General features: G+C 37.2%; 1 protein-coding gene across 1 annotated transcript in view; it reads right to left on the bottom strand.

Moving 5' to 3' along the window:
• AGBL4 (AGBL carboxypeptidase 4) overlaps positions 1-23,286 on the bottom strand; it is a 1,124,520-nt gene that overhangs the window by 885,979 nt on the left and 215,255 nt on the right. The window lies entirely within an intron of this gene.

Raw genomic sequence — 23,286 nt, 5'->3', positions numbered from 1 at the left:
CAAAATTACTATTATTACAATAAAAATGATCTCTATTATTACTGAGCACAGATTTTGTGCCAAGCACTGTATCAAGTACTTTAAAAGTATATTGCATCTAATCCTCACATAAGTTCTGAGACAAAAATATCATTTTATCTCTATCTTACCTATTAGAACATTGTAGGTCAAAAAGGTTAGTTAGTTAAATGACTTGCCCAAGATCACAAAGCTAGGGAGTAGCAAAGCCTGCACTTCTACCCAGGAAGTACTGGAGGTATTTTCTCCATCAACATATACTGCTCCTCAGTTTCAGACACTGAGAGGATAGACAAGGGCAGAAAAGGATATGCTAAAATTCTAAGTAGGAAGTAAGTTGAATTTCTAGGCAGGACAAGCAGTTTTCCAAAAATCTTTTGTTGAGTTCTTAGGTTGTGATGATTGATCTCCTGTGTGACAGTTTCCTAAATTGCATGTCACCCAGTCGAAAATGTATAGTTTGATGGGTCCACAGAAGTGAAGGTTGTGGGGGAGGGGAGCAGAAAAATCATTCAAAGAAGCACAAAATTTAATTAAGGAAAACATTAGATCAATTAAGACTAAATGGTGATATAAAACATTAAGGTAAAACACGTATTAGTGTGACATTTGCATTTTTATGAAGTATGAATCACAAAGAAGTAATATATGCAGCTAAATTTCAGTTAACTCCCTTTTAAAAGTCTTGTTACCATGGCAATGCCAAGAATGAATTTTCACAGGATGTAAGATATGGATTTTTTGATTTCTTAAAAGCAGTTTAAATAAAAACTACCAACAGCATGGCCTCTTTTCTTTTCTCTTCTCTTATGTGACCAAGGGCCACTGAAAATAAGAATTACCTAGACATCTATTCCAAAAATTACACAGAAGAAAAAATATTAAAAGGTGAACTGGATTTCCTTGTTATGCTTCTCTTATTTTTTATTCTTTTTTAGCCTCTGGTATATTTTTAATAGGTTCATTCAGAAAGCCTTGCCTAGGAAAATATTCTAATTGTGAGAGAGACAACGAAGACCATTGTCTTCTTGGCATTCTCTATAATCTACTTCTGCTGGTTCAATTAGGAAGTTTTTAATAACAGCTACTCTCATTACAGAGATCAGTTAAAATTCCACTATAAAGGCTATCTTTGACACCAGCAGCTAAATCATTCACCTTCTGAATTCCATATCTAAGAAAAGTTGCCCTAGTCTCTAATGAGTAATAGGAGATTGAGGTTTCTAGGCTACAGAAATCCTGTTGTGGCAAAAAAGGTAGAAACCTAACTCTGAAATCAATACTGTATTACTCTCTCCACAGGCAAGAGCTGCTGGGTCAGGTGAATCATGAAAAATTCATAGTGGAGGTGGCCAAGTCATCCATAAGATAGAGAAAATGATGCTATATCCAAAGATTCCCTGAGCAATTTAAAGCACTTTATAGATTTCTCTGTGGATAAGTGCTGGTGTGTTTCATCTGGGTGCCTTAATGCTGCTGCGATCTTATTTTTGACAGTCAATGAGGATGTTTTGATCTATATTTACAGGGTCCTATTTACGACAGCTCTTAGCCTCTTTACATTGCTAGGATGGCAGTAGTCACAAGAATATGGCCTGAAGCTGTCTCGGTCTTAAAGATTCCCCTTGACTAGACCTGTTCCTGATTCAGTCTTTGCTCCCCACACTTCTCAAGGGAACAAACCTTTGAGTGTTAGAGTCTTTACAAACATATTTAATTCACATAACAGCCCTGCAAATTTAGTATTATCGTTGTTGCTGTTATTTCCATTTTTTACATCAGGAAATGAAATTCAGAGAGGTTAAGTAAGATTCAAGAACACACTGAAAATAATAACATGAATCAGGATTCTAGCCCAAATATTTCTCAACCCAAAGGTCCCCAAGAACGCACAAAACACATTTGTTTCAAAGGGCCTTAAAATCCTTTTTACACTCCAATAAATTCACTACCCTTAGGGCATCACAGCAGGCAAGGCTCTGTGTAGGCCCTGGCTGGGGATAGTATTCTTTATAATCCACTTTACACTCTGTTATTTTCATCTGTTTTCCACCAACTACCTGTATGTTAAACACAAAATTTCTCAACCTGACATCCTACCCATACTTCAAAATGGAGTTAAAATTGTATTCTATGATATTCAGACAAATAGAAGGCCATTAAAGTCATTATGAACATCCCCTATGCCAATACTCCCATGTCCTTGACAGCCATCATGCCTCTAAGAGAAGCTGTAGAATCACAGTGTTCTTGTAGTCTGGCTGCCCCACCTTCTCCCAATCTGAAACACAGAAACCAGCTTTATTTTGCTAAATTACTGAGTTATCTCTCAATGACTATTTAGGATAAAGGCAAAAGTCCTCAGACAGAATTCAAGCCTCAATTTTCCTTTACACGTTTTAACTTCAAACCATTTTATTATTGCTAAGGCATTGTTAAAAGCAGTTTTAGGTCCACAGCAAAACTGAAAGGAAGGTACAGAGATTTTCCACATGAACCCTGCCCCTACAAATATATAACTTCCTGTATTATTAACATCTCTCACCAGAGCGGTATATTTGTAACAACTCATGAACTTACATTGATGCATCATTATCACTCAGAGTATATAGTTTACATTAGGGTTGACTCTTGGTGTTCTACATTCCATGGGTTTGGACAAATGTATAATGGCATATATCCGGAATTGAGTATGAAATAGAGTATTTTCACTGCCCTAAAAATCCTCTATGCTCTGCCTACTAATCCTCTCCCCACTTTACCCAACATCTGACAACCACTGAATTTTTACTGTCTCCATAATTTTATCTTTCATAGAATGTAATATAGTTGGAATCATACAGTATGTAGCCTTTTCACATTGGCTTCTCTCACTTAGTAATATGCATTTCAGGTTCCTCCATGTCTTTTCATGGATTGATAGCTCATTTCTTTTTAGTCTTGAATCATATTCCATTGCCTAGATGTACCACACTTTATTTACTCATTCACCTACTGAAGGACATCTTGGCTGCCTACAAGTTTTGGTAATGATAAATAAAGCTGCTATAAATATCTGTGCACAGGTTTTTATTTGGACATAAGTTTTCAACTCATTTGGGTAAATATCAGGAAATATGACTTCTGCATTCTATGTTAAAAGTATGTTTAGTTTTGTAGGAAATCACCAAACTGTCTTCCAAAGTGGCTGTCCCACTTTGCTTTCCCACCACAATCAATGAATAAAAGTTTGTGTTGCTACAGATTCTCACCAGAATTTGGTGTCAGTGCTCTCGATTTTGGTCATTTTAATAGGTGTATAGTGGTATTTCATTGCTGTTTTAATTTATATTTCCCTGATGACATATGATGTGGAGCATCTTTTCATATGCTTACTTGCCATATGTATATATTCCTTGGTGATATGTCTTTTCAGATCCTTTGCTCATTTTTAAATTGAGTCAGTTTCTTATTGTTGAGTTTTAAGAGGTCTTCATATATTTTGAATAATAGGCCCTATCAGATATGCCTTTTGCAAATATTTCCTCCCAATCTGTGGCTTGTCTTTTCATTCTCTTGAGAGTGTCTTTCACAAAGCAGAAATATTTCATTTTAATGAAGTCCATCCAGCTTATCAATTCTTTCTTTCATGAATTGTGCCCTTGTGGTGTATCTAAAAAGTCATCACTAAACTCAAGGTCATCTAGATTTTCTCTGATGTTATCTTCTCGAAGTATTATAGTTTTTGCACTGTATATTTTAGGTCTCTAATCCATTTTGAGTTAATTTTTTGAGAAAGGTGTAACTTCTGTGTCTAGATTCATTTTTGGTATGTGGATGTCCAGTTGTTCCAGCATCATTTGTGGAAGAAACTATCTTTTCTCAATTTTTGGACTTTGCTCCTTTATCAGAGTTCAGTTTATCATATTTAAGTGGGTCTATTTCTGGGCTCTCGATTCTGTTCCATTGACCTAGCTGTTTATTCTTTTGCCAATACCACACTGTCTTAAACTACTGTAACTTTATACTAGGTCTTGAAGATGGGTAGTATCAGTTCTCCAACTTTGTTTTTCTCCTTTAATACTGTGTTGGCTATTCTGTGTCTTTTGCCTCTCCACATACATTTTGGAAGTTTGTTGATACCCAGAAAATAATCTGCTGGGATTTTGATTGTGCTTGCATGGAATATATAGACCAAGTTGGGAAAAACTGACATCCTGACAATATTGGGTCTTGTTATTCACGAATCTGGAATATCTCTCCATTTGTCTAATTCTTCTTTGATTTCTTTCATCAAAGTTTTGTAGTATTCTTCATATATATCTTGAACATATTTTATTAGATTTACACCTACATATTTCATTTTTAGAATGCTAATATAAATAGTATTGTGTTTTTAATTTCAAATTCCACTTCTTCATTGCTGGTATTTCTTTGCATTTTTATTTCCTATTTTCTAACATGTTCTGAAAACAGTAAAACTCCTTTACAAAAAAGTTTTTTCCAGCTACTTAGGTCACTACATGGTACCCAAATTGAGCCCTATGCATTCATCAACACTCCTTTGCATGAGCTATCCTCTTTATCTAGGTTTTTCTGCCTTCAGTCTCTTTAGTATCCTTTAAAGCTTTATTGGAGCCTTACCCCTTCTAGAAGGCATTTTCTGGCCTTTCTGGCTATGGTAATCACTTCCTATCCTGTAAGCCCACAATATCTTTTTCAGCTCTTAGTTACACTCTGACTTAAATAAACTCTACTTTTCAGAGTGTCTTTAGACTACAGCAAGGCTATGACCTCCTTAAAGCCCAGATCAGCTGGGTCTCACTCATCTCTAAGATTATCGAAGTGTCAGGCACTGCATAAGGTCTGTTTATATTCAGATATCATTTAGCTTGACTTCTCCAGCCCAGCTGATATTACCCTTTTCTAAACTTCCTTGGCATTCTGGGACTTTAGCATGATGTTTTATTGCTCTCTGCTAGTATCTACTAGTATTTGAAAAGACAAATTTAATCAGCAATCTCCAGAACAGTCTTTATGGAAACCAGTAGTCACTGTGGTTGAATTATATGGGAGAAGTTAGACTACCTATCCTCAAATATTATGAAAATGTCTGGGTTACATTTATTCATTGTCAAATGTATTTCATATGGCAGGCTCAGTGTTAGGCAGTGAAGCAAATACAAAGATGAGAAAAATATCCTGCCTCTCCAGGGGCTCAGGGTTTAATGAGAAAGCTTCAAAAGAAATATTGGAACTGCTTCTTAAAAGAGTAATAAAGAGTTCACTAGTTAGTAAAAGAGAAGGGGAGAGATCAACATGAGTAAAGATCTGAAGTTTGGGAGGGCATTTATCCATTCTAATGTACTGCCCATGTTCCTTATATACAGAAATTTAAAAAAAAAAATTCTCTTACTGTACATTTTCCCATCCTATTCTGGATTTTTTGTTTGTTTTACTTTCATGAAAGAAATGAATTAGTAAAGTCACTAGCACCAGAAATTTGTCATCCACCACAAGCCTTTTTATAAACATTTAGCACTTTTTGTAATAGGGGAAAAAGGAGGCACAGAGAGCCTAGAAAGGTTGTTAGGTAAGTCTCAATCTCCTTCGGAGAAAGGTTGCATTGTTACCAGACTCATTCAGGCCCCCACCTGCTGTGGTACACTGAGAACCTTAATCCTACAAATTGCCTTAAAATACCCAGTCAATGGCACCACCAAAGCAGAAGGCATTACGGATCATAAAAGGAACCAAGCAGAAAGAACAAAGGAGATTTTTCACACTGGGCACCTCTAAGATGCTGTGCCTTTTGACATCTGTTTGGCAATGGCTTAGCCAAACTCCAAATGTGGTGATTATCATTCATCACTAAATGCATCTAGTGTCCTGAACACGAACTCAAAAAATAGGATTTTTTTGTGTGTCTCCTAATAATATTAACGATAATGATAATAAAAACTACTATTTATTGAAAATCTACAATGTGATAGGTACTATATATATATAATTATCACAAGAACTTTTCAAGGTAGGTAATTCTTACCACAAACACTCATCTCCACCATATTCACCATTTTACAAATTAAGAATCTGAATTTAAAAGGCAAGTTTAACAGCAACTTCCCAAGGTCACACAGCTAGTAAATGGCAGATCCAGGATTGAATGCAGGCCTGGCTAGCACTGATGCTGCTGTCATTTCTACTATACTGCTTGCCTCTTATGAAGGGTTCCTGTATTGCCAAATATTGGGAAAGGTCCATATGTAACCACAGGGCTACACCTTCAAGGAAAACAGACATGCCCAGGACCAAAGGAGGAATAAATGCTGCCACTGTATGGAAAACAAACCAAAACCATACCAAAATCCAGTCTGGCACATCATTCAAGGACGGGATGGAAACAGATGGTAAACTAAAACAAGATAAACAATGAGAGTGTAATAAAGGAAGAATTTACAAGGGTGTGAACAGAGGATGGAAAACCAACCAGAAATAATGAAGTAACCCAGTTCTAGCAAAAGCAAAAAGCTGTTACCTTTCTCCTATGGAAGTTAAGTCTTACCTAAGGCCATCTACGTATAATAAATTATAGGGAGAGAGTAGTTACCAAAACCAGGAAAATGTAAAGATGGCCTTCAAGAGAATGGGAATAAATGTTTCAAACTCACTCTTTTCCCACATTGTGATTATCTGCCAGTGTCTCTCAGTGGCACTCATTGCCAGTCAGAGTACATGGGAGCCTGGTGAGTCAGTCCATAAAGGTCAACCTCTTGGGACTCTAAGCAGGGTGAAAAGTGGAGAGTGGATCTAGTGGGGAGAATGGAAAATATCCAGAACACTAGTGAAATGGCCCAGTGGATTTTTAGGTATCAACCATACTGTTAGAAGAGGACTCTTGCTATTACCAAAACTATGACTATAAAATAAAATACTTTATAAAGAGATCAATGAATCTGGATAAGGAGTAGATGTAGGACTTCAAGTAGGAAGAGAAAGTATGGTTCACCTCCAAGGTCTAGAATTGACTTTGCTTATGTCCTAATTTCCCTGAAAATATTTTAAAAAATACAATATATTAGACCATCTCAAATTGTTGAATGTAATAATCCTCTCACCAATTACTTTCCAAAATTATATAAGTAATTTTTTCCACTACTACTGCATGGAGAAAGATGTCAGAAAAATCATAAAGTTTCTGAGAACTTTCTGAAAGACCTTGTAAAGTTAAAATGCTGTGCAAAATAAGATTTTATGGTTTGGCAAACTTACTTCAATCTTCTGAACCCCTCTTGAAATCATGCAAATCCCTAAGTTTGTTCGTATTCTGTGTGTGTGTGTGTGTGTGTGTGTGTGTGTGTGTGTGTGTGTGTTGCAGACCATAATCTAATTCATTTATTCAACATTTAGTGTATGCCTGTTTGAAAGGTTCTGTGCTGGGTAACAGTGGGGTAAAGATATGAAAAATCTAGCCCCTGTAGGAAGCTCACGGTAAAGCAAAAGTTGCTGTTGTTGTTGCTGCTCCTGCTGTTTTCTCTTGTTCCCATAATTAAATATTCAATTGTATAGGAAAAGAACTGAAGTTTATTTCTATTATCATTTTAGCAATGTTTACTAGTTTAAGAAAATCATATCGCAGTGTAGGCATCAACAGTTTTTACTGAATGAGTGAAAAATTAATGTTAGAATCACAGCATGTGAGAAATGGAAAACATTACTCTGTTCTTTAAGGCTTCTTCCCTTTGTTCATGCTCTTTTTTCTACTTAGAACAACTTCTTTGCTATGATTTTGACTTACTACCAGTCATTTTGGTAAGTAAGCTTTAAAGTATATCATACATACAAAGAAGTGTACAAATTACAAATGCATATCTTGATAATTTTTTCTTAGAAATCAGCACAGCCATACATATAGCCCTCAGATCAAGAAAAAGAATAAAACCAACACTCTAGAAGTCCAGAAGAACATTTCCAGGCATTACCCACTCACCAAGGGTAACCACCACTCTGACTTTAAATATAGGCTATTTTGTCCATATTTAACTTTTTATGAATGGAATCATATGGTGTATACTCTTTTGTGTCTGGCTCCTTTCTCACAGTATTATCTTTGTGAGATTCTTCCATGTTGTTGCATGTAGCAATAGTTCACTCATTCTCACAATATATGGTATTCCAAGATATAGGTATGAATATAAACAAATTTATCAATTCTACTATTTATAGCTATTTGAATAATTCCTGAGTTTGATCATTCTAAATAGTGTCACTAGGAACATTTTTGTATTTATTTTGGGGAAATATTTGTACACATTTCTGGGACTGAAGAACTGGCATTATCACTAGAGCAAAAATATCTATATATCTAGATAGATAGATAGGTAGGTAGGTAGGTAGGTAGGTAGACAGACAGACAGACAGACAGACAAGCTCTCCTAGTACTTTTATAAAATCTTCCACAAGTCTTCGTACTGACTTACATTCCCACCAATAGTATGTAAGAGTTTCAGTCTAAATCATTTTTAAAGATTCAGTCTAAGTTTAGTTATTTCCTTTTGGAAGTATTTCCTGATCACCCTAGTCTGTTAGTTGCCCTTCATCTGTGTTACTACACTATAATCCCATTTTTGCATTTCTCTTTTATAACTGATTTGTGGGTTTTTCCTTTGTCATCACCTCTATTATACAAGTACCTTAAAGGGCAGAAAGTACATCTTATTTATATCAGCATTCCTGGTATAGAAAGAGCACTCACAGAATACTTGTTGAATAAATGAATGAGTTACATTCTTTGATCTTACTTCCTTGTTTTTTATACAAGAAATTTGAGACCTAGAAGAGTTAAGTGCCTTGGGTAAAGCCACCCAACACATCAGTAGTACAGTGGTACAGCTGGGGTTAGAATCCAGTCCTCATATCTCCTAATCCATTGCTCTTTTCACTACATAATTCTGCTCCCCTTAAAAATCTTACTCTCACAATAAACTGACAAAGAAGTTTGACTGCATTTCTCTCTTTAAAGGAGAAGGCAAAGGAGGTAGTATAAGTCTCCTGACAGCTGATGATAAGGTTATGAAACTTGTCTATATGCTGGGACAGAAAACCCAGCTAAAAGTAAAACTAGACAAACAAATACACAAGGGACAAAATAGGCATAAAAGAGCTCTGGGGAAAATATCTTAAGTCCACAGATTCAAATATTCCAAAAGGTTAGAGATGGTCTCAATTTATAAACCCCATAAAATGCTCTGAATTATTGGATGGTACAGTATCTGATTTTAAAGGATTATATAGAGACATGAAGAGATGAGACAGCCACCAGATATGCCCTGACAGTTTGTAGTTATGGCCTGATGTTAGAGAAATCTGCCAAATAATATTCTAGTACAGAGATTTATGTTGAATTTTATAAAGCACCAAAGAAAATACACTGAGAAAGAAATGGATAAAACAGAGTCAGGCATAACAGAATGAACACAGAGTATCAGCACAATGTGAAAGGAAAGTGTTTAGGACATTTGGTTTCTCTCTGGGATAATCTAGTATCCTTTCATAAATTATTTAAATTTAGACAAAAATAATTTTAATCAATAAATCCTTTTTAGTACTGCCTATGTGCAAAGCACTAGGGAGGATACAAGAAAATACAGCAAATTTTATCATGACATTTTCCTGGTCTCAAAAATCTTCAGTGGATCTTCCTTAGCTAGAAAAGAAAAGTCCTTACTGTTTAGTTAGACACTCAATGAATTGGCTTCAACCTATTCCCCATCACTTAAATAGCTTAATATCTCTCCAAAATTAAACACTTAATAGTTCTTTATATAACCCTTGATACCCTATTTCACTGTCTGATCCTGTTTCAGATAGATAGATAGATAGATAGATAGATAGATAGATAGATAGATAGATAGATAGATAGATAGATAGAAAGAAATATACTGATACCATGTACCAGGCATATACTTCATTTTATTTAATCCTCATATCAGTTCTCTTTAACTTAATCAGGTTAGGGTTTGACCCATTCCTCCACTGAAACTGCTTTTGTCAAGATCTCTTTGTAACTTCTACATTGCTAAATACTATAATCAATTCTTATTCCTCAAATTACTTGACTTAATAGTAGCATTTGGCACAGTAGATCACTCTGTCCTCCTTAAAGTATTTTATTCCCTTGGTTTAACCATACCATACTGTTTTGGTCTTCCTCTGACTGCTCCCTCTCAAGAATCTTTTGTAGGATTCTCTTCATCTCCTTAGCATCTAAATATCTTCTTTCCAGGGTTCAGACCTCAAACTCTCTCCCTTCTAAAACTATGCTCATTCCCATGGTAATCTCCTCAGTCACATGGCTTTAAATACCACCTGTGTACACTGATGGCCTTCAAATTTATAACAGAGCTCAGACCTTTACTTGAACTCCAGACTCATTTATCCAAATGTCGATACAACATCTCTTCTTGGATGTCCAATAATATCTCAGACATCAATCTGAGACATGTTCAAAACCAGTCTCCTGATCTTTCCTCCCCAATATGTTCTTTCTAGAGTCTTTTGCTTCTTAATAATAGCAATTTCATTCTACCAGGTGTTCAGATCAGAATATTTGAAGTCATTCTCAACTCCTCATTCTCTCATATCCCAAATCCAATCTGTCAGCAAGCCTATTGGTTATAGTTCCAAACATTCCCAGAATCTGATTGTGCTCATCACCTTTACTGCTAATACCCTAGTCCAAACCACCATAAATTCTCTTATCAAGATTATTTCAATTGCCTCCTAGCTGGTTTCTCTGCTTCTGCATTTCCTCCCCTAAAGTTCATTCTTTACTTAGAGACCAACTCATGCAAGTCAGATTGCACTGCTCCTGTGTTCATGACTCTTCAATATATTATACCATCCCACTCATTACAGTCCTTATAATGACCCATAAGAGCCAACATGTTCTTGACCCCATTACCTCTGTAACCTCATTTCCCATTAATCTTCCCTTCATTCATGGTTTCAGTCGTAATGACCTCCTTGCTTTCCCAAAATATGTCAGGCATGCTCTCACTCAAGGTTTTTGCACCTGTGCCTTCTGATTCATATGTTCTTCCTCTAGATATCCGTGTGACTGGTTCATCCCCTTCAGATTTTGGTTCAAATTCTACCTTCTCAGTGATTGTCAGATTCTGTGAATACTCTACTTAAAAAGTGTAACCCTCCATTACTGTATTCCCTAATCCCCATCCCTGATTTTTTTCTCCATAATGCATTTGACATGTTTTACTTATTTACTTATACACTGTCTTCTCTCCTCAGTAGAAAGCAAACTTCATGAGGCAAAATTCAGGCTTGTCTGACTCTAAAGTTTATGTTCCTTTAATAACCCACATTGCCTAAAATGTGCTGCCATCATACTTCCATATCTACATGTATCAATTACCTCAAGGCCCAGTCAAGTGGTGCCCTTAACCTACCATCTGCCCAACTATCATATGGTAAATATTCAGTACATATTTGATAAATTAATGAGATTCAGTCTGTACCTTCAATCACTTTACAATTTAGCAACAAAGACAATGGAAAAATTAACGGAAAATAAGAAAGTAAGAGAGATGTCAAAAGGTACACATTATAGGCAGTAGAGTTTGACAAAACTAGGTTCAAATTCTGTTACAAAGTGATTTTGGAGAAAATACAAGTTCTCTCAGGCTCCATTTCCACACTTACATATGGGGAAAATTATAATGATCTACCATACATTGCAAGCATTCAGCAAAGTAAGGAATATAAATTACCTAGTCATGTGCCTGGTAAATAATAGGCACTCTTCAAATATTAGTTCCATTCTCCCAAATCAACTGATTTTTTTCTCTTAAAATTACTTGAATAAGTATTTTCTGTATCAGAGTTATAGCATTAAGCCAACCCTTCAGTAATTACAATGTTACCTGGACATATTGCTAATAATTTAAATAATTCAATAATTCCCAGGCTACTAACCGGCTCTCTAGCACTGAAATATCTTTGTAGTAACAGTTTCATACGAATATTGCCTATCCCAAAATGTAACCCCATGCCACACCTATATGACACAATGTTTTCATTTCTGGTATCTAAGCAGTTGGCCCCAAGATTCTAAGGGCACTATATTTGTCTTTCACATATGTGGTAGCACATTAACCACTACACTCTCAGGTATGAAACAGGCAATCTGAGTGTGGATTGCACAGATCCCTCTCCCATCTCTAGGAGGACTGCCAGGAGGATAGAGCTTTGGAAGCTAATAAAAGGCATATAACTATTACCTTCAGTTTTCCTATTCTCTTTATTCATCTCACATTCTCACCAAACTACCTGTGCCCTCCATGGAAAAGACCCAAGAATTACTAAAAATAAATTCAGAAAAAGCATTGCTTGATCCAAGTCCCACTGAATCTCCAGGATGTAAATGGTTGATTTTACTTATTATTTTGCTTGCTGAGCCAATGCCAAGTTTGACTCCTATAAATAATAATCATAACTGTAGTAGTCTCTCTTCTGGTGATTTTTAAATATTCTTAACATAGCACTGTACTATGTAGCCAGCTTAACTGTACATAATCAAAAGATCGCAACTTTTGGAATCAAAAAGACCTTGACTATGTAGTTACTAACTAAAGAACTTAGACAATTACTTAAACTTCTTGTGCCTCAGTTTCCTAGTTTGCAAAATGGATAATACCTGCTTTGCAGGATTATAAAGATTAAATGAGAAAATTATTGAAAGGTACCTACCAACAGTGCCACACATATAGGAAATGCTCAAGAAATGGGAGATTTCATCATCATTATGATTATCCTCAAAATTCCATGCAATTTTGTGCTTCATTTCCTTTGCCCAGGCTATTCCCTTTGTCTGGAATGCCCTTCTCACTACCTTCACCGAATGAATTCCTGTTTATCCTTCAGATGTGATTATTTGCAGATTCCTTCTCCTCTCCACCAACTCCCTTGTAGCATCTCAGGTAGGTTACAGGTAGGCAAGAAATAACCAAACTTTCTCTAAACTCAGATTATATTACTGATCTAATTAGTGAAGGATAGAGAAAAGCAGCCTAAACACAGAGACAATGCTGGCAAGAGGGCAAGAGCAGCAGATGCAACATATCTTTCCTAGCTCTTGGCTCCTCGGTTTCCTAAGGAACTGTGCAGCTGTTAGTGATAGCTCCACAAAGGCTCAGTCCTGCCAGAAGTGAAAAATACCCAAATTCTTGCTTCCCTGCTATGTCTCTTCCCTTTTCATTACTCATGGTTGCATTACCATTCTGGAAGAACTTCCCTTGAAAATGTAAACATTTCCATTATAAGGAAACTCTTACAAACACATAGATCCTTTGATTCTAGAACCAAACTCAGCTTCAGAAAGTAGAGTCTAAACGTCTCTAATAATACCTGTGTCTCTGGTGTTTCAGAAGCCTCTTCTTCAACATTTTACTCCTTTAATTGAGCTACCCTTTTACTGATTTGCTTACTGATAGAATAGCAGGCTTATTAAATTTTGAATGTTAATAGTACTAATACCTCACATTTACAAGATCCTTTTACCTGAGTGGTTCTGCTACTAAATGTAGTCCAAAGACCAAGGTCATAGATCTAGTTCCAATTAATATTCCAGTTAAATTCTGTGGTCTCATTACCTGAAAAATCTCAAATACAGTGTTTGTGAAATGACAATGCAACTGTTTATATGATATAAAGTATAGCCTAAAGTATAGCACAGTGGTTAAAAGCAGGGACAGGGGTTTTGTCATTAAGGTTGAAATGACAGCCATAGCTCTGCCACTGACTAGCTGTAAACTTTGGGGCAAGTTATTTACATGGTCTGAAGCTCATTTTCTTCATCTGTAGAATAAGAATAATAAAATTTCCACCTGCTAGGGTTTTGCTGAGTACTAGCTTGTGTGTGTGTGCGTGCATGTGCATGGGTACGTATAGAATTAAAAGTCTTTAGCACTGTAACGGGTGCATCATAAGCATTTCATAAATGTGAACCCTTTTCAATCATCACTTTCATCATTATTGTTATCATCTTCATCCCTATCATCATCACCGTCATCATTTTTAACGCTCAGTAAATATATGCCAAATATTCCTTCTGCAGAAGAAAGTAATTTTTCCTTATAAAGTTATTATATTAAATTAAAACCCTTTATAAAGAATTTAGCACAGTGCCTGGCACATAATAAATACTTTAAAGTGTCACATTATTTCTTAGTTCTCAAATAAAAGTTAGAATTGACCTTAAACTAATGGGTCCCATGCTACAACAGAAATCACTAGTTGCCTATCCAATATCTCTTCTTCAGTAATAGAGCCCGAATTTTGTTGGAGGTAGCACTGTACCATGCTATAATATGAAACAATCCAATTTCCCAGATAGCAATAGCCAATCAAATGTAATAAGAAGTCACTGGGTCAAATTTCTAGGTAAAATCTCTAAATATAACTAACTCAGTTAGAAGGTGTACCATTTTCTCTTCTCCTCCTTCTTGCTGTCTAAAATTGGAACATAATACCTTGGGCCACTGGAGCCACTTTTAAACCATGAAGAGACCTTGGAAGATAGAAACCAAGAGCTATGGATGGTAGAGCAGGAAAACAGAAGGAGCCTGGATCTCTGGTGACTTCATGAAGTGACCACAGAAGGTCTGAATTGTATACCTCCAAACTTTCTTTTATGATAGAAAAAGAAATCCTTATTTTGTCAAACAGCTATTATCTTATTTTTCTATTATGTGTAGGCTAGCTTAATCTTAACTAATATATGCCTTCAGTCATGCCATAGCATGAGATTTTTCCCTCTTAGTTTATATTCCACAGAAGGAAACCCACAATAACCTTGGTGCTGTGAACACAGTCTCCTGTGCTCATAGAGAAGGAGGGTCTGATAAAACTTCTTAGGTACAAATATTTTCCCTGTAAGGTTCAACCCATTAGAGTCAATATCAGTAACATCTGACACCAATTTCAGGCTCTTTTCTCTTCATCAACTGTTTACTTCCTTTCCCTAAATTACTATACTGTCACCATCTAAGCCATATCATTTAACATTTTATTTTTAAACATCATGTACTCTTCCCTAGTTCTCCCTTATGTTCATTTCAGCTTAAATGAATTCTAAACTTCTGTGGGGTAAGGGAGTCAGAAAAACCTGGGTACTAACTCTGGCTCTGGATGGACTAGCTGTGTAACTTTTGTATCTTTATCAGTAAAATGGAATAATGTCACCCATTAGGCAGATGTGGAAATTAAATTACATAATACATATACTGCATATAAAACACCTAGTACAGTGATTGGCACAGAATAAGCAATAAGTAGACTTTTTTTCTTTCACCCCTCCTCTCCTACTTCCTGCTGAACCAAGAATTTCAGAAAAGAAAGAAATTCTCAAAAAAAAATTCTCTGTCTTTATGTCTCTGTTCCACTTTCTTTAACTATTTAGACTGAAGGCATGGCTCATCTTAGCTAGTTCTGAAGGTAAAGCAATTTTTGGCAGATGTTCATCTCCTTGTTGGCTTATTGAAGAAGCACACTGCAGGAAGCCTAGGGAGGCTCCTAAAGGAGCTTGCTGAAATTTTCTAAACATGTTCAGGCATTAGATCTCTATTACTGGAACCCCAAGGAGCACAAATCATCTTATCCAAAGATTTAGGAAGCTAATAGTTCATTATGAACATGGCTCTGGAGAGCTGAGTTTTCAAAAGAAATAGAATCTATGCCTTCTATTTCATTGCCTGAAGACTAGTGTAAGACTAGCAGAATCTTGAAAGGAGTTATTCTTAGTGGCCCCATAATGCCCTGCTATTTGAAGTCCCTGCTTGACTGGGGCAGTATACAATTCCATTAACACTGCAGGGGAATCTAAGGACCATGTGGAGGTATTTATATGAAACAACATCAGACAATGAACAGCAAGGATAAGAATGTCAGGAGAGAACAGGAACTTGCAAAGTCAGGGAAGTCAAACATTCTCCTCTTAAAGTGTTCATTCAGAAGATGACAGAAAACACCAGCTGACTGTGATGTACTATAACTACAGGATATGAATGCCATTTACTAAACACTTGCTATGTTACAGATACCAAGAAGGTATAATATGTGCATTATCGCACTTAATCCACACTGCAATCCCAAATAATAAACATGATTTGCATTTTACAGCTGAAGCCAAAATAATGCATGCGTGTCATGCCCAAGGTCACACCACTAGCTCATAGGAAATAAGTATTAGAGCCAGTTCTAATACAAGTCTTTCTCAGAATAAAGTAGTTCTCTTCACAAAATAAGAAAAGGCAAACTTCTATGATCTATCACATTCCCAAATGAAAAAGAACCCTAAAAATTTTTGGAAGGTATTACAGGTTTTTCATGGATTCATAATAGCAGAAATTACTTCCATATATATTCTATGTCAGTATTAAGTGTTTGTTCATTAAACTTTACTAAAAACTTGTTTGGTTGTACTAGTTTGAGTTTGAGAAGCAAACACTGAGATGGGATAAGACATGTAGGGATTTACTGAGTAAAATGACTCTGAAGGATAAAGGAGAATAAGAAGAAGTAGATACACAGAGACTTTAGACTGCAGTGCAGTTCTGACATCTATGAAAGAAGATGGGGAAGGAAAGAGGATTGAGTAGAAAGAGTCTCATACTGAAGCAGAGTTCTAAGAAATGGACACAGACTAGTATCACTGCTGTGCTCAGTCACTGGATAGTAGCAGTCTGGAAGGGGAGTAAGGCCACAGTGTGAACAGTAGTGGCTCCACGGGGGCAGCAGCTGGGGCTTTCAATCAACATCACATTTGCACGGTAGAAGCTATGAGTAGCGCCTTTCCATAGCCATACAACCCCTGAGCCTCACAGATCTACTTCTCCACAGAAGTTCAGGGAGCAGCTCCTTTTTAGGGGTCCTATGGGCCTCTCTTCCAGAGCGGAAACTTAGAAGAGGGCAGTTAGTGAAATGATCTAATTTCTCCAACACTGCAAATGGGGCCGTAACTGATGTTAATCCTCTCCCACCCCAGCAGCCATTCTAAATTCCACTCCTTCTAAGTTCCTCAACATTCACTTCAGGAGATTGTGCAATCTCACCTAGAAATATGGCTTAAACCTTCATTCCTGAGGGATCTAAGAGTAATCACACCTTTCTCTTGTGGGAATTGCTACATATGTCTGTTTAAAGTTAAAACGGTCAAGAGGTACCCAAGATGATGATGTGGGTCCCACACATTTTTCTCCCTGCACCTACTGTATAAAACTTGTCCTAATTTATCTTGTTGACCAGAGTCAATTACCGTTGCCAAGGTAATTGTAGCCTGCTGATCCCCGTACACAAGAAATGCAAGTTACTCCAATGGTAGCCATAGCTTTAGTTCAATGGAAAACTTACTGTGTCCCCTGACAAGAGTGCACCCACTTTATGAACTAGGACTTCCAACCTGCAGAGCCCAGAGATGCAAGGAAGGAAACATAAATTTGTTGGTAGGTCACAAGGAGTGAGGGTCTATGATACAATTTCTACTTCTACTGCTTGGTTCCTGAACCCATATATTCTTTCCATTTGGAACACAGTACCATGAGGTGCTTATTAAGAGGTACAAATAATAGTTATTTTTAATGCATATTTGCCTAAAAATGTTACCCCATCCTTTCATAGTGTTGCCTCCAAGCTGGTATTTTCACTATACCTCCAGAAGGCTGTTCCAGTGTTTCTGATATCAGCTGCTTCTGGATGGAATGGTTTAAGATATGATCAGTGAATCCAGTGATGATGGGTCTACTCCCACACCTCCTTTACTGTCATGTGGGTGACCTCCTAATAATCCTATGATTTGTGTGATGCCACACCCGTAAATCAAGCATTCTGTAAAATACTGCATAATGGTATTGTGGCAAGAAAGGAAAACTCAGATCCAGACTAGGTACCTGGAGAATGAGCTTCTAGCTTTTCCTGGTTAGAAGGCACTTAATGTGGTCCAATTGTTCCTAAACGGCTGGTTAGTCTCCTTAAGAAATACAGAAATGAACCCAAAAACCTTTGGTCAACTAATCTTCAACAAAGGAGGCAAGAATATACAATGGAATAAAGACAGTCTCTTCAGCAAATGGTGTTGGGAAAACTGGACAGCAGCATGTAAATCAATGAAGCTAGAACACTCCCTTACACCTTACACAAAAATAAACTCAAAAAATCAAAGACTTAAACATAAGACAAGATACAATAAACCTAGAAGAAAACATAGGCAAAACATTGTCTGACATACATCTCAAAAATGTTCTCTTAGAACAGTCTACCCAAGCAATAGAAATAAAAGCAAGAATAAACAAATGGGACCTAATGAAACTTACAAGCTTCTGCATAGCAAAGGAAACCATAAGTAAAACAAAAAGACAACCTACAGAATGGGAGAAAATTTTTGCAAATGAAACTGACAAAGGCTTGATCTCCAGAATATATAAGCAGCTCATATGACTTTATAAGGAAAAACCAAACAACCCAATCCAAAAATGGACAGGAGACCTAAACAAGCAATTCTTCAAGGAAGAAATACAAATGATCAATAGGCACATGAAAAAATGTTCAATATCACTAATTATCAGAGAAATGCAAATCAAAACTACAATGAGGTATCACTTCACACCAGTCAGAATGGCCGTCATTCAAAAATCCACAAATGAAAAATGCTGGAGAGGCTGTGGAGAAAAGGGAACCCTCCTACACTGCTGGTGGGAATGCAGTTTGGTGCAGCCACTGTGGAAAACAGTATGGAGATTCCTCAAAAGACTAGGAATAGACTTACCATATGACCCAGGAATCCCGCTCTTGGGCGTACATCCAGAAGGAACCCTACTTTAAAAAGACACCTGCACCCCAATGTTCATAGCAGCACTATTTACAATAGCCAAGACATGGAAACAGCCTAAATGTCCATCAACAGATGACTGGCTAAAGAAGATGTGGTATATTTATACAATGGAATACTATTCAGCCATAAAAACTGACAACATAATGCCATCTGCAGCAACATGGATACTCCTCGAGAATGTCATTCTAAGCCAGAAAGAGAAAGAAAAATACCATATGAGATCACTCATATGTGAAATCTAAAAAAAAACACAAACAAAACGTAAATACAAAACAGAAACAGACTCATAGACAAAGAATACAAATTTGTGGTTGCCAAGAGGGAGGGGGTGGGAAGGGATAGACTGGGATTTCAAAACATAGAATAGATAAACAAGATTATACTGTATAGCACAGGGAAATATATACAAGATCTTATGGTAGCTTACAGAGAAAAAAATGTGACAATGAATTATATATATGTTCATGTATAACTGAAAAATTATGCTCTACACTGGAATTTGATACAACATTGTAAAATGATTATAAATCAATAAAAAATGTTAAAAAAATAAAAAGATAAAAAGTTATGGTACAGACTCAAAAATAAAAAAGAAATAGACATACTAGGAACTCAGCATCAATCTCTGTTTCTGATAGGTTGGACAATGAGAGGCAGCTCTAGGTCAAATTTGGTAAGTGGGAGTCCATGCTGTTGAAACAATATAGAGCCCCCGTGGCTACTCCATTTATGTGAGCATGATACTTGCAGGACATCTGATAACAGACTGGCTGATGTCAACCAGCCAAATCATTTTATCTTCTGGGTTAATTATAGTACGTGGCTTTTTCCATGTAGATGCTTCCTGGAGGGCATTAACCTGGATTCAAAAATCTTTTATTAAAATAGATTTACTAAAACAAACTCATCATCCAGATGTACTACAACCCCATATCCTCTGATGAAACCTAGTGTTACTCGACAGCATCTGTTACTGCTTTTGGGTAACAATCAGAAATTGCCAGTATTGGAAATAGCAGGCATTGAATTCAAGGCTGCAAGCCAAAAAGCTATTATTTGCCGGTCTTGCTAAAGCCTGGTGATGTCTGGTATACTTGTGAAGAAGGTATCCTCAAAAAGTAGACATCAGTGCAGTTCAATAAAACATTCTGAGTGTGCCCATTCCCATTTGTCCAACCACATGACTCTATCCCAGGCATCCTTGTCTCCAATCTTTGATTCTTCCTTCTTCCAGTCTCCTGATGAACTGGCCAGACCAATGGTCACTTCCCAGGAATCTATATGTATTCTCACCTTAGGACATGGCTTCTTCCACACAAAGTGAATGCTCAGGGTGGGTAGGGTATAGCTCAGTGGTAGAGTACATGCTTAGCATGCACGAGGTCCTGGGTTCAATCCTCAGTACCTCCATTAAAAAAAATTAAGTAAAACCTAACTAGCTTCCACCTCCAAAAAAATGACAAAAATGGAATCTGGGTAACAAAGTGAATGCTCTGGTACACTGCTTACAGTATCACCCATTTGTGGTAATTTTCCCCTGTCCACCTTTTATGGCCACCTCGCATATGTCTATCATGCAGGTACTATACATTTCTGGCTTTCAACCACATACTGAAGTGACCCATCCATAAACCCAGCACAGGCATTCCCTTACTTTTTCAGCTGGTCATATAGGATCAGGCCATAAGGCCATAAGTGAGAGGCAGGGAAAACGATCTGGTACAACTATGGTGGGTGAAAAAAAAAAGTTTGGGCTACCTTATTATGTAGTTTACTTGTGACTTCTGGTACTGCTCAAACTCAATTTCAGACATATCATTTCCATTGTATGACAGGCATGCACAACTTTATAACTTGGTAGGTCCAACAGAACCCAGCTTATAATTGAGAGTTCCAGATGCTTGGTTACTTGGTGTCTCATTGTAAAGCATTCCATCTATTTCAGGGGCCAGTAACATGCCAGAAGCTATTTTCAAAAGACACATAATTCTCTACAGTGGATGGTAAGGCTTTGATCTAGAATCCCCAGGACCTGGGTAATGTTTTTCCCACTGGGACTCACCATATTACATCTCTACATTACATCTTTTTCCAGCAATGACACCTCCAACACCAAAGAGTCTGCCAAATACATGATTCAAGAGGCAGCAGCACTTGCTCCACAGGCTGCAACTTCTGTAAGTCCCACTAAAAGCTGGCAACCTTATACGTAAAGCAATATAAGTACAAGAGCCATTATTCTAGCTACGGAATGTGTTGCCTCCAGAACCCAAAGAGGTCCACCAGGTGCTGTGCTTCCTTCTTTGAGATAGAGAGTGAAGGATGTATTTGTCTAGAATGGGATATTCTGGAATGCCCTTGACCACTGGATATCTAAAAATTATACTGAAGTGTAAGGTCCCTGAATCTTCATAACATTTATCTCCTACCCTCTGATGTTCCTGTGTCTTATCAAAGCCTCTATGATGAGCAAGAGTTGGAATCAATCAAGAGTCCAATCAGCATGATGTTTTCGATGTAACGGATCAGTGTTAAGTTGTGTTTCAGGTCACCAGATCACTTTGGACTATACTATGACACTGGATGAGAACATTAACATAGCCTTGGGGCAAAACTGAAAGTGAACATGATTATTGTTTTCCATTCCACGTGAAGGCAAACTCTTTCTAATTTTCTTCTCTAACTGAAATAGAAAAGAATATATTTGCCAAAGCAATGACTATATACTGTACTATGTACCTGCACTATCTTCTCTAGCAATGATACCACATTAGGCTCAACAGCAGCAACTGGGGCAACAATTTGGTTGAGTTTGTAGCAATCTATACTCATTTTATGAGATCCATCTGGTCTCTTCAAGGATCATATTGGTGAGCAAAATGGAGGTAAGATAGAGACCGCTACACTGCATCCTTTAGAACAGGGTCATTAAACTACAACCCACAGGTCAAATGTGGCCAGCTGCCTGATTTTATAAATAAATCTTTATTAGAACACTGTGATACCCATTTACTTAAGTATTGCCTATGGGTGTTTTCACAATACAGCGGCAGAGTTGAATAGCTGTGACATAGATAGCATGGCTCACAAAGCCTAAAATATTTACTATCTGGTCAGTTATTTTTAAAAGTTTGCTGATTCCTTCTTCAGAACTTTAATGGTGGTACTAGTTTCTGCCATTGACTCTGCCCAGGATTTGATTTTTTTATTCACAATTTTGGCTGGGGGAATGGTCATTTTCCACTTGGTCTTTCCCACTATGACAGTTCTTATCCCACAAGCCAAGGACCCAATATGAGGATTACTCAAACTGCCAAGTAGGTTGATGTCAATTACACACTTGAGGATTGGGGAAATAACTAGCTGGTTGTTCCAGGGTTCCAGTGGAGCTACTATGAGCTAGACCCTATTCACGATTCCATTTATTACTGATTCCCAGAAGTCAGCACTCTAACAGAGGCATCACGATGACATTTTGAGTCTCTGGATATTAATCTAAACTCCAATCTTGAGTCCAATATCCTTGAAATGTCTTGTTATTCCCCTTTTCTTGGTGTATAGTTACCCAAATAAATGGCCATAGGACCATAAATGGTCCTTTGGAGGACTAGGGGAATCATTATAGAATCTATATGCCACAGTATTACAAGATCCTCCTTCCAAAAACTTGGCCACCTCTTTAGTCAATGGATTCTAGATCTAATCTGAAAAATGACTCAGGTCCAGGAAGTGAGAAAGAGGTAATGACTTTTGGAGAGACAGCAACCATCCTCCATTCTTGCTCTTTTTTGGTTGTGGATGTTAAGCAGCACCTTTATTGGTTATCCATCTAATTAGCCACCAGAAGCACCATGTCCAACAGTCATCTGCTTAACTCCTTGAGGGTTAAACACCTTGGTTAGCCCTCAGACCTTGCATGTCATCAAGTTAATTATGGCCTCCTGGTTCCTGGTAGTTAACCACCACCACTTGGCCTCTATTACTTTAAATCCCTTTTTATCACAAAAGATACTAATGGGTCCAGCTCTATGACAGCCTCTCTTATCATCATCCATGGCCTGTAGAGGATATCTACATGAACTTCTTAATGATGCTGGGGATCCTCTCACCAGTGTATTCCTGATAGTACTGGAGAATTGTGTTTCCTATAGCTCCTTTTTTAGAACATAGTCCACTGGTGAGTCTTATGGCCTTATATAATATACCATAGCCAATAGGCCCACTTCCATCAGTCTTAATACTCTTTCTTTACAGTGTGTCAGGGCACTAAGGCATTTCATTCATCATGAGCCATAAATTTCTCTAGGCTTCTAAGAGCTACCTCACAGTACTTACCCCATTCCTGGGAAATGGTCATTCAATGTTAAATCTCATGTCCTGAGAAAGCA

Source organism: Camelus bactrianus, chromosome 13 (genome assembly GCF_048773025.1).
Source record: "Camelus bactrianus isolate YW-2024 breed Bactrian camel chromosome 13, ASM4877302v1, whole genome shotgun sequence".
Lineage (NCBI taxonomy): Eukaryota > Metazoa > Chordata > Mammalia > Artiodactyla > Camelidae > Camelus > Camelus bactrianus.
Note: the sequence above shows the minus strand (reverse complement) of the source record. Positions and strands in the feature narration are given on the sequence as shown.